The sequence below is a fragment of the Siphateles boraxobius genome, unplaced genomic scaffold, assembly GCF_051911475.1.
Source record: "Siphateles boraxobius isolate OS27281-9 unplaced genomic scaffold, OSU_SipBor_1 51, whole genome shotgun sequence".
NCBI lineage: Eukaryota > Metazoa > Chordata > Actinopteri > Cypriniformes > Leuciscidae > Siphateles > Siphateles boraxobius.
The window spans coordinates 1680001-1692037 of record NW_027509153.1 but is presented as its reverse complement, the minus strand read 5'-3'; the positions used below and the strand labels follow the sequence as shown (position 1 = coordinate 1692037).

General features: G+C 49.1%; 8 non-coding genes across 8 annotated transcripts; all 8 read right to left on the bottom strand.

The window, feature by feature from the left end:
* Positions 1-6756: 6756 nt before the first annotated feature.
* Positions 6757-6838, bottom strand: trnas-aga (transfer RNA serine (anticodon AGA)). The gene has a single exon. It is a non-coding gene; the product is annotated as a tRNA-Ser (tRNA).
* Positions 6839-6960: 122 nt separating this feature from the next.
* trnak-uuu (transfer RNA lysine (anticodon UUU)) lies at positions 6961-7033 on the bottom strand. The gene has a single exon. It is a non-coding gene; the product is annotated as a tRNA-Lys (tRNA).
* A 935-nt stretch (positions 7034-7968) lies between these two features.
* trnas-aga (transfer RNA serine (anticodon AGA)) lies at positions 7969-8050 on the bottom strand. The gene has a single exon. It is a non-coding gene; the product is annotated as a tRNA-Ser (tRNA).
* Positions 8051-8172: 122 nt separating this feature from the next.
* On the bottom strand, positions 8173-8245 carry trnak-uuu (transfer RNA lysine (anticodon UUU)). The gene has a single exon. It is a non-coding gene; the product is annotated as a tRNA-Lys (tRNA).
* Positions 8246-8884: 639 nt separating this feature from the next.
* trnah-gug (transfer RNA histidin (anticodon GUG)) lies at positions 8885-8956 on the bottom strand. The gene has a single exon. It is a non-coding gene; the product is annotated as a tRNA-His (tRNA).
* A 224-nt stretch (positions 8957-9180) lies between these two features.
* Positions 9181-9262, bottom strand: trnas-aga (transfer RNA serine (anticodon AGA)). The gene has a single exon. It is a non-coding gene; the product is annotated as a tRNA-Ser (tRNA).
* A 122-nt stretch (positions 9263-9384) lies between these two features.
* On the bottom strand, positions 9385-9457 carry trnak-uuu (transfer RNA lysine (anticodon UUU)). Its single transcript has one exon. It is a non-coding gene; the product is annotated as a tRNA-Lys (tRNA).
* A 946-nt stretch (positions 9458-10403) lies between these two features.
* On the bottom strand, positions 10404-10485 carry trnas-aga (transfer RNA serine (anticodon AGA)). The gene has a single exon. It is a non-coding gene; the product is annotated as a tRNA-Ser (tRNA).
* Between the last annotated feature and the right edge of the window lie 1552 nt (positions 10486-12037).

Here is a 12037-nt window from a genome sequence, read left to right as displayed (position 1 = left end):
CTCTCATACATCATGGTGGAATTGGCCATTTATGAACCCTAAAGCTCTAAGGTGTCCTATTCCTAAACTGATTGAGCTTTTGCATTAATCATTGTGTCAAGCAAAGGTATGCAGAGGCGAGATGGCTCGCTGGGCCCTACCACCTTGGTGATAGCTCGCTGGAACCCGAGGTGTAGATATGCCTTGAGCTAGGCACCAAACTTGTGCTTGCTAAGGCAGCATATATACTAAAATTGGATCGATACAGAGCAGATTAACATAGCCCCTGGGAAAAGCTCAGCCATCGTTCTTCTCTGTTGTCGCGCATGCGCATTAGTGCCTTCGCGCATGCCCAGTCGCACAAACGCGGTACAAACGAGACACCATCAAAACGCAGGATCGAATCCCGACCGAAGCACAAATATTAAACATTATATTACACACTATTATATTCATATTATGCCTATTTCATGTGTATACATAAAAGTAACATGCTGTGTATTATTTGTTTCACCTTTTATTCAAATCTGTTGTGTTAAACATTATATTGTATTTATATTGTGTCACCTTATTAAAATGTATGTTAAATAATATATTGTATTCATATTGTTTCCCCTTTTTATATTGTTTCACCCTTTTCTGCATAGATATATTGTATTTATATTGTTTCACCTTTTTCTGCATATATATTACAATTTGTTATGTTAAACATTATATTACATTTATATTATGTCAATAATTTTATTTCGATGTATAAATAAAAGTTACATGCCGTGTATTATTCGTTTCACCTTTTTCTTCAGTAAAAAAAATATCAATTAAATATCTGTTGTTGTTGATGTTGTTGTTGTTGTTGATGATGATGATGATGATGATGATGTATAGATGCAGAAAACACCAAACACAGCAGCAGTAGACTACAGTGTGAAATAGATTATTTATTTCAAACTACAATACAATAAAACATGATGATGATGATGATTTTGATGATGATGATGATGATGATGATGATAGTAATAATAATAATAAAAATAGAGCATCAGAGCAGACACATGGCATAAATATTCTGGGGCGAGATGCAGAACAGTGGTAGTGATGCAGAACAGTGGCACAAGGCTTCATTCCTCTTATTTTAAACCACATAAATCACAGCAGACAGACGCATAGTATAAGGGCTCATTACACACATGCATGGATACATAAAGCAGCAGCATACAGTGTGAAGTACCAACGCGGCGGCAACAGAGCCAGTGGCAACTGGACGTAACTCCAAAGACAGTGACCACATTATTGAACATACCCACATGTCCAAAAGGCCTATGTAACTTGTCAACGCATAAAATCACGACAGCACAAATGCATGACAATGTGTTATACAGGTGTGAATGTGTTATACAGGTGTAAATGGGACAGACAATGTTTTCTTTTCTTTTTCTTAAGCCATATGATAGGCAGCATACACACACAGTATAGGCCCGTATAACTTGTCAGTGCAAAGAATCAGAATAGTACAAAGGCATGGCAATGTTGTACAGGTGTGAATGGGATACACAATGTTTTTTTTTGCTGTAGAAAAGTTGTGGCAGGTGTGGACCGGTGTTTGTAGGAAGCCTCCACACCGCGGCAAGGTCCCGGTCCTTGTGGAGGGTAAAGTCAATGTCTTTAAAAAACAAACAAACATTGAAACAACTATATACACCTGCCCCAGCGAGAATGCGAAATCAGTCCGGAGCTCGACCCTGGTCCTTCATCTCCCTCAGTCAGTCCTCCACACTCTTACCCGCCGCGGCGGCAGAGCAAAAATGTACATTGCTGTAGCGGGTGTGTCCGGTCTCCCTCCGCTTTGGCTGGCCGCATCTCCTGCACTTTTGTTCTTGTGGCACGCCGGCCCGGGCAGCGACGACTGCTCCTGCCGCTGCCCTCTGCTCAGCCCTCTTCCTCCTCAGCCATTCAGTTTTGTACGCAGAGCGAGGCTGAGGAGGGGGAGCAGGAGGTGGTGCAGGCAGCCGAGGGCCGGCGTGATGTGCGGCGGCCAGCGGCAGCGAGAGGACGTGTGGGGCTGGCGTTGTCAGAGGGAGCGTTGGGATGGGGAGCACCCTCACACTCTGCTGGGGCAGTGAGAGGTCCAGAAAGAGAGGCTGTGTTGCCGGAAAAGGTCCTGTTGCAGCTGCAGCAGCCGGTGGTATGGCCAGGACAACAGCTGAGGGGGCATGCGGTAAAGGCGCCAGTGGGCGCACTGGCGCTGGCAGAACAGGCACCGGTGCTGCCACAGCCGGTGCTGCTGCCAGAGGTCCCGCCGCCCTTGGCGCTGCCGTCCTCGCCTGGCCTGTTGCTGCTGCCGGAGAACGATCCACCGCTGTTGCTGGGCACGGCGCCGAACCCGCTGCCGCTGCCGCTGGTGGTCGTCCCTCTGCTGCAACGCCTGAAGCTAGCACAGTCCTCTCCTTCTCCCGCTGCATCCTGGTGAACCTGAAAACGGATTTCAACGTAGTGTTTTAGTTACATGTTCAATTTTGAGAGCATGCCATTCAAGCATGTCATTACCATAACATCAAAAGCATCAAGCATACAATAGCGAGAGGGTCCTGGCGTTCAGCTCAAAGAGCTGTATGGGCGCCCGAGCCATCAGCCTCTGGTGGCCCAGCACAAGGTCCCGGATGTGCTGGTACCGAAGCAGTATGCTGTCCCACCGCGACCTCCGGGCACCGCGCGCACGGCTGCCCGAGGGGATCAAGCGGCAGAGCTGGGTGCATACTGCCTCTACCAGCCGGCTTGCGCTGGGACTGCTGGCAGGTCCAGAGGTCTCTCTGACCAGGCAGCTGTGGACAATGGACAAAAACAATGACAGATATGAGCATGATAATGGGCAACATTACATAAAGCAGCTTGTTTGTACACCAGGGAAATGTATGATGGAAGCGTAGCTTTACCGTCTCAAGCTTTCCACACCAGGTATACTGGTGGGGCTTGGCTTGGCTGCCATGAAGCGCCCCTGAGCTGGCCTGTCCCTGTAGCGGGGAGGGTAAACTACTCGGGCCCTGTCGTACGGTGACAGGGCCTCGTAGAGCCTGATAAGCTCGTCTACCCTCCCCTCGGACAAGGCCGGGTCGTGACGCAACCCCACCAAGGCCGTGGCCAACTGGACCACGGCCAGGTACCCCGGCTGGTCATCCGGTCCTCTGTAGTCCTGCAGACACACAAGAAGAGATGGAAAACAATAAGTCAGTTGGATGGAACAGAGCGAGCGCAGTTTTTGGTGATGCGAGATGCACTGCAGTCGCAGACCACAAAGAGGTGGGGTGCTTACCTCAGCAGCCTGCTGAGGCTCTGGCGAGGACCGGCCGGGGGAGTGGGGTGCGGGCTCGTGGGCACCGGTCGGACTGGATGGCTCGGGCGCGGGTGCGTCAGCCGGTCGCCCTGACCGCGGGTCCGTCTGAGGAGCTGGGAACTCGCCAGGCAGGGTGAGGTCCTCCACCTCCTGCGGGCCGTCGGCGAGCTCGTCATCCTCGACAAGTTGGGGAACGCCCCCCCCCCGCGTCCGGAATGTCAAGGTCCAAGCTGACGTCCTGCAGCACTCTGCCCGTCTGGGAGTACAGGTACTCGATGCCGATGAGTTCCCCTGAAGTACAACAACACAAATCGCATCAGTCAGTCTGGTACAAATATCATTCAGTGTGGACAGGTGTAAGCGCGGTGGCTTGAGTGTTCTTACCCGTGTACTCCCTGGGCTTGGTGTAATCCTTGACCACATTCGTGCCAAGCACCCTTTGGCTGAGCTGGTCAAGGGAGTGCTGCAGGGGGCCATTGTAGGAGCGGATCAGCGGCCGTCCCTCCTGTGCCACGGACGCCGCCCTGTCGGCGTTCCACCGCGTCAACCCCTCCAGGAGAAATGCCTGGAAGTGCCAGGCATTGGCACTTTCTCCTGAGGAGGAACACAGATCTGTTTAGCAGTTTATTCAGTGCACACAATGTGAATGACAGCGAGTCGATGACAGTGAAAGATTGACATGACAGTGAAGCATGTTAAACATACCTGGAGTGAAGGGGATGAGATGCAGGTGGAACGACTCCAGGGACGTGGAGCCTCGTGCACAACGGTACACCGGCAGGCTGATCCCCCCCTTGGTCATCCTGCCGGTCTCAGTGTACAGCTCCACGCCCGGCGGGTCCTGGATGCAATGGAGGTGGCGCCGCTGCTCCGTCCAGATCTTCTGGATGCGGTCTTGGTCCAGCAGGGAAATCCCCATGGTGTCTCGTCCGTTGGCACCGCCGAAGGTTTCCAGGAGGTCACCGATCAGCCGCTCCGTCTCCGCCGCTCCACGCGTGCAGCGACGGCAATGGAGAGCAATATTCTTGCGGCTGACGTGCCTCCACACTCCGGCGTCGGACGAGAAGGTCATCCCCTGCGCCTCAAGCATCCTCTTCTTCGCCTTGAGCAACCGGGCTGCGTCCCCTGGGTCCCACAAGAAGATGCACGAAGACAGCTGCTGCAGGAAGGGTTTATACAGCTGGTGGCTCTCGGTGGTGACACCTGTTATGGAAAAATGCATGTTATATCATGTTATGGAACCATGATGTCTCTTACTGTGATGCTGTTTGTTTAATTATTGTTTTTGCCACAACGCACCTGACGCGAACCGCCGCATCAGGTGCCAGATGTCCAGCCGGACCACCAGCTTGTCCCACTTCCCGAACATGTCAGCTGTCTTGGATCCCCCGTGGGACGAACAACAGTCCCGGTCGACGTAGAGGAGCTGAGGCGGCTCCACCCCAGCGTCCCGATACTGCCGCATTAACCCCGCAGCCATGGGCAACAGGCCGGCACCCTCGGCGTCCGTGAGCACGGACATGAGCACCTGTCCTTGCTCGTTGCCGACGTTCGTTGCCCACGCTGCGGTCTGGGCAGCAGCACCGGCGAGCTTCCGGGTCACCTGTTTGAAAGAATAAAGCATCTCAGTAAGGCTGCACGCACATAGCTAGAGCGTGATACTCCGCACCACATTTATATACATATATATTTATACATACATAGCACCACATTTACCTTCTTGGTCGAATCCATCTTCAAAACCGTTCCAAAGACGGAGGTGACCCGGGCCTTCACGTCCTCCAGGCGGGAGAGGATGTCGTGGCAGTACACCATTAACAGCCATGCGTACTGGGGCACGGGTGGCGGTTTTGGTGGTGGGGTGCACATGCGCACGACACCTCGCGACGTGAAGGGCTCCATGACGCTGAGGTAGTGTATGGACCGCCGCATCCAGGCCTTTGTGTGTGCCTCACAGAGTTTTTTGTACAGCTGTGTGGCGCTGTTCCCCCGAGGACGCTCACGCAGCTGGATGATTACCCGCCGGTCGCAGGCAAGCCTACAGAGAGGAGCACATCATGTGTTACAGAAGAGCCACACACAGACACACTGTGACAGTGTTCAGACAGGTACTTACTTGTAGGTGAGGATTGCCGGCAAGAGGGCGCCACACACAGACACACTGTGACAGTGTTCAGACAGCTACTTACTTGTAGGTGAGGATTGCCGGGAAGAGGGCGCCACAAACAGACATACTGTGACAGTGTTCAGACAGCTACTTACTTGTAGGTGAGGATTGCCGGGAAGAGGGCGCGATGCCCCTCTCCCAGCTGACCCACGACCTCCTGCGACCAGGCAGCTACCTTCCTCTTACACCGACGGCACTCCAGGTACTCGGTGGCCATCAAGTACCAGCCGTCGATGTCCAGGACCCTCCGGATGGTCCTGTAGAGCCCACACTTGGTGAGGGCCCTATTACAGCATGTCGGCCGGACGCCCCACAGACGCAGGGGCGTCCAGAGGAACAGCCGACACGTGAAGTAGGGGTACGAGCTGCTGATTGGCCCAAAACCGAAAACGCTCGACAATCCGAGCTGCTGATTGGCCGGCATCCAGAGAACATTGCTGGGCACAGAGCGAAAGAATGACATGCAAATACGTGAAGCGCTCCATATTTTTGCAGCTGTGATCAAAGCCTGCTTCACTGGACTTGATTCATCCCCTCCTGCCACTCTTTGTTTTCATTCTTGTTCTCTTGTGTCAAGAACTGGTGCATCTCCAATGTCTATAGCGCACTATCAGTTTTCCTGCCAACTCTTTTTTTTAATGCTTGTATTCTGGGGCCATCGACGAGTGTGTCCACTCCCTTTCTTCAGCAGATGCCGTTGAGGAACAGGGTTTGAACACAAAGGCAATATCTCCAACCATATACACGCACCATATTCTCTCTGAAGCAAGATTCTTCCGAAATAAATAGGAGCGTTTCGTTTTCAGTCTTTTCTCTAAGGGTTCGAACCTGAGAGCTTGTGCTTTCAAAGAAGGTCCCAGTTTCAATTCACTCGAACATCCAGAGCACATCAAGGGCACGCGCCGTGCACAAAAAGACAAGTCTGAAGGAAGGGGTGAGGAGAGGTGGTGACATGGAGCTCAATTTCAATGGCACCCAGAAAATCTTGCCGTGACCCGAATTCAAACTGGGGTTGCTGCGGCCACAACGCAGAGTACTAACCACTATACGATCACGGCGAGCTACCAGTCTACCTGACGTGTCCTTGAATACAAAGGGGCCTTGTCATCTTTAGCTTGCAGACAAAACTGTTTCTTACCAACATAACTCTTTTCAAGGGTAATCCTGTAACAGTGACTCTGGAGAAGAAGTCACTGAAAAGAAAAGGATTCTGTTTTTCCTTTTATAAAGTTTAAGCTAGGCCTCCAGAAGGTTACAAACTAAAGCAGGCGCATGCTGTCAACGTAGTCGGTAGGATTCGAACCTGCGCGGGGAGACCCCAATGGATTTCTAGTCCATCGCCTTAACCACTCGGCCACGACTACAAGCTGGCTGAAAGGGGCATGTCGTTTGTGGATTGGTGCCTTGCAGCGTCGCTGCTGGAGGCCAGTGTAGATCATCAAGAACTCAACAACAAAACGTACAGCTCCACAAAAAGACGCTCGTTCGCCCGAACAGGGACTTGAACCCTGGACCCTCAGATTAAAAGTCTGATGCTCTACCGACTGAGCAATCCGGGCTCTTGCTCGAGAAGTGTGCGTGCTGCGTCGGAACGCACAGCAAAATGAATCGTATTGGCGCAGAAAAAAGAGTGTCCTCCAATGCATTGCGTTTCCTTCTTCGAAGATTCAGAATGGCCGTCAAAACGTCTGCTATGTCAAAATATATTTGCAAATTAGTGGGAATGCAGCCTATTAGACTGATGATAATAGTAATTAAAGGAAAATAATGCTAGGAAAAAGAACAAAAACTCACTGCTACTTGTCTGGAAAGCCTCTTCACACGCTTCAATGCTGTTGACTTGCCGCGCTCTTATCGTTATTGTAAACTTGTGTCAAAGGCGCAGTTGTTCGTAGCAAATAGCAGGCCCGCGGCACTCTAGGTAACAGCCAGCGAATTTACTGACACCTAGCGATTAGAAAATATACACGCACCATCTTCTCTCTGAAGCAAGATTCTTCCCACATAAATAGGAGCATTTCGTTTTCAGTCTTTTCTCTAAGGGTTCGAACCTGAGAGCTCGTGCTTTCAAAGAAGGTCCCAGTTTCAATTCACTCGAACATCCAGAGCACATCAAGGGCCCGCGCCGTGCACAAAAAGAGTAGTCTGAAGGACAGGTGGCGACATGGAGCTCAATTTCAATGGCACCCAGAAAATCTTGCCGTGACCCGGATTCGAACCGGGGTTGCTGCGGCCACAACGCAGAGTACTAACCACGATACGATCACGGCGAACTACCAGTCTACCTGACGTGTCCTTGAATACAATTGGGCCTTGTCATCTTTAGCTTGCAGACAAAACTGTTTCTTACCAACATAACTCTTTTCAAGGGTAATCCTGTGACAGTGACTCTGGAGAAGAAGTCACTGAAAAGAAAAGGATTCTGTTTTTCCTTTTATAAAGTTTAAGCTAGGCCTCCAGAAGGTTACAAACTAAAGCAGGCGCATGCTCTCAACGTAGTCGGTAGGATTCGAACCTGCGCGGGGAGACCCCAATGGATTTCTAGTCCATCACCTTAACCACTCGGCCACGACTACAAGCTGGCTGAAAGGGGCATGTCGTTTGTGGATTGCTGCCTTGCAGCGTCGCTGCCGGAGGCCAGTGTAGATCATCAAGAACTCAACAACAAAACGTACAGCTCCACAAAAAGACGCTCGTTCGCCCGAACAGGGACTTGAACCCTGGACCCTCAGATTAAAAGTCTGATGCTCTACCGACTGAGCTATCCGGGCTCTTGCTCGAGAAGTGTGCGTGCTGCGTCGGAACGCACAGCAAAATGAATCGTATTGGCGCAGAAAAAAGAGTGTCCTCCAATGCATTGCGTTTCCTTCTTCGAAGATTCAGAATGGCCGTCAAAACGTCTGCTATGTCAAAATATATTTGCAAATTAGTGGGAATGCAGCCTATTAGACTGATGATAATAGTAATTAAAGGAAAATAATGCTAGGAAAAAGAACAAAAACTCACTGCTACTTGTCTGGAAAGCCTCTTCACACGCTTCAATGCTGTTGACTTGCCGCGCTCTTATCGTTATTGTAAACTTGTGTCAAAGGCGCAGTTGTTCGTAGCAAATAGCAGGCCCGCGGCACTCTAGGTAACAGCCAGCGAATTTACTGACACCTAGCGATTAGAAAATACACACGCACCATCTTCTCTCTGAAGCAAGATTCTTCCCACATAAATAGGAGCATTTCGTTTTCAGTCTTTTCTCTAAGGGTTCGAACCTGAGAGCTCGTGCTTTCAAAGAAGGTCCCAGTTTCAATTCACTCGAACATCCAGAGCACATCAAGGGCACGCGCCGTGCACAAAAAGAGTAGTCTGAAGGACAGGTGGCGACATGGAGCTCAATTTCAATGGCACCCAGAAAATCTTGCCGTGACCCGGATTCGAACCGGGGTTGCTGCGGCCACAACGCAGAGTACTAACCACTATACGATCACGGCGAACTACCAGTCTACCTGACGTGTCCTTGAATACAATGGGGCCTTGTCATCTTTAGCTTGCAGACAAAACTGTTTCTTACCAACATAACTCTTTTCAAGGGTAATCCTGTAACAGTGACTCTGGAGAAGAAGTCACTGAAAAGAAAAGGATTCTGTTTTTCCTTTTATAAAGTTTAAGCTAGGCCTCCAGAAGGTTACAAACTAAAGCAGGCGCATGCTGTCAACGTAGTCGGTAGGATTCGAACCTGCGCGGGGAGAGCCAAATGGATTTCTAGTCCATCGCCTTAACCACTCGGCCACGACTACAAGCTGGCTGAAAGGGGCACGTCGTTTTTGGATTGGTGCCTTGCAGCGTCGCTGCCCGAGGCCAGTGTAGATCAGCAAGAACTCAACAACAAAACGTACCGCTCCACAAAAAGACGCTCGTTCGCCCGAACAGGGACTTGAACCCTGGACCCTCAGATTAAAAGTCTGATGCTCTACCGACTGAGCTATCCGGGCTCTTGCTCGAGAAGCGTGCGTGCTGTGTCGAAACGCACAGCAAAATGAATCGTATTGGCGCAGAAAAAAGAGTGTCCTCCAATGCATTGCGTTTCCTTCTTCGAAGATTCAGAATGTCCGTCAAAACGTCTGCTATGTCAAGATATATTTGCAAATTAGTGGGAATGCAGCCTATTAGACTGATGATAATAGTAATTAAAGGAAAATAATGCTAGGAAAAAGAACAAAAACTCACTGCTACTTGTCTGGAAAGCCTCTTCACACGCTTCAATGCTGTTGACTTGCCGCGCTCTTATCGTTATTGTAAACTTGTGTCAAAGGCGCAGTTGTTCGTAGCAAATAGCAAGCCCGCGGCACTCTAGGTAACAGCCAGCGAGTGTACTGACACCTAGCGATTAGAAAATATACACGCACCATATTCTCTCTGAAGCAAGATTCTTCCCACATAAATAGGAGCATTTCGTTTTCAGTCTTTTCTCTAAGGGTTCGAACCTGAAAGCTCGTGCTTTCAAAGAAGGTCCCAGTTTCAATTCACTCGAACATCCAGAGCACATCAAGGGCACGCGCCGTGCACAAAAAGAGTAGTCTGAAGGACGGGGTGAGGACAGGTGGCGACATGGAGCTCAATTTCAATGGCACCCAGAAAATCTTGCCGTGACCCGGATTCGAACCGGGGTTGCTGCGGCCACAACGCAGAGTACTAACCACTATACGATCACTGCGAGCTACCAGTCTACCTGACGTGTCCTTGAATACAAAGGGGCCTTTTCATCTTTAGCTTGCAGACAAAACTGTTTCTTACCAACATAACTCTTTTCAAGGGTAATCCTGTAACAGTGACTCTGGAGAAGAAGTCACTGAAAAGAAAAGGATTCTGTTTTTCCTTTTATAAAGTTTAAGCTAGGCCTCCAGAAGGTTACAAACTAAAGCAGGCGCATGCTGTCAACGTAGTCGGTAGGATTCGAACCTGCGCGGGGAGACACCAATGGATTTCTAGTCCATCGCCTTAACCACTCGGCCACGACTAAAAGCTGGCTGAAAGGGGCACGTCGTTTGTGGATTGGTGCCTTGCAGCGTCGCTGCCCGAGGCCAGTGTAGATCAGCAAGAACTCAACAACAAAACGTACCGCTCCACAAAAAGATGCTCGTTCACCCGAACAGGGACTTGAACTCTGGACCCTCAGATTAAAAGTCTGATGCTCTACCGAATGAGCTATCCGGGCTCTTGCTCGAGAAGCGTGCGTGCTGCCTGGGAACGCACAGCAAAATGAATCGTATTGGCGCAGAAAAAAGAGTGTCCTCTAATGCTTTGCGTTTCCTTCTTCGAAGATTCAGAATGGCCGTCAAAACGTCTGCTATGTCAAAATATATTTGCTAATTAGTGGGAATGCAGCCTAGTAGACTGATGATAATAGTAATTAAAGGAAAATAATGCTAGGAAAAAGAACAAATACTCACTGCTACTTGTCTGGAAAGCCTCTTCACACGCTTCAATGCTGTTGACTTGCCGTGCTCCTATCGTTATTGTAAACTTGTGTCAAAGGCACAGTTGTTTGTAGCCAGTGGCGCAAAAAGTGGGTATGCGCTATATGCGGCGCATAGGGGCGCCGCATCATGAGGGCGCCAAAGCGATGGTTACATTTTTTTTTATTTTTTATAAGTTATATACATTTATATAAAATTTATACAAGTTAAATATAAAAAAAGTTATATAAATTTTAGAGGACTAACAGGCTTGAGTAGGCGTCGGTGCCCTCATAATATTCCATCATTGAATTTATTTTGACATAGAAGGGTATCGCGAGCGGGCGGGGGCGCGCACGTGATCGCTGAGGAGCAGCACAGGAGTGCGTTATCGTTGAAACTCAAAAAAGATGAATGAAGCAAAAAAGCGGTCGGGGGCTAAAAATAGAAAAAGAAGGAGGTTAAAGGAGATGGCATGTCAAGGGATGCGACAGCAGCTAAATAAGTGGATGGTGAAATGCAACAGGTATGTGATGTTTGTGCTTGGAGGAGGCTTGCAAATATTCATGTTAACAGACTAACGTTTGCTAACTCTGGGAATGTAGCAGCCAGAGCTAGCTAGTTTAGAATATGCAAAACCGAGGTTGATGAGCTGAAAACTAAAAAATATAAGGTAGCATGTACAATAAATGACAAGAATCTGGAAAACAACTAATGCAATATCTCTGGTTTACCATGGAATCATGCGTAGATTTGCTACCAAGCTTGGAGGCTTGCAAATATTAATGTTAACAGCAAGTGTTTGCTAACTTAATGCAAAATAATATTGCTGATATCTACATTTAGATTTTGGTTAAACCTTATGGTACCAATCCCATGCATGACATATCTCAATTTTATTAAAGTAAAATAACAACTGGAAAATATAAGGTAGCATGCACAATAAATGACTAGAAGCTGGAAAACATGACTTATGCAATAAGGCTGGTTTATCATGGAAACAAATAGATTTTGTTTTACCATTCATGTATGTTCATGTTAGCTGTGCTATCAGACATACAAGCTATAGTTACATCTGCTGGGTGACATGGAAGCTGTATTTAGGGTCACATCTCT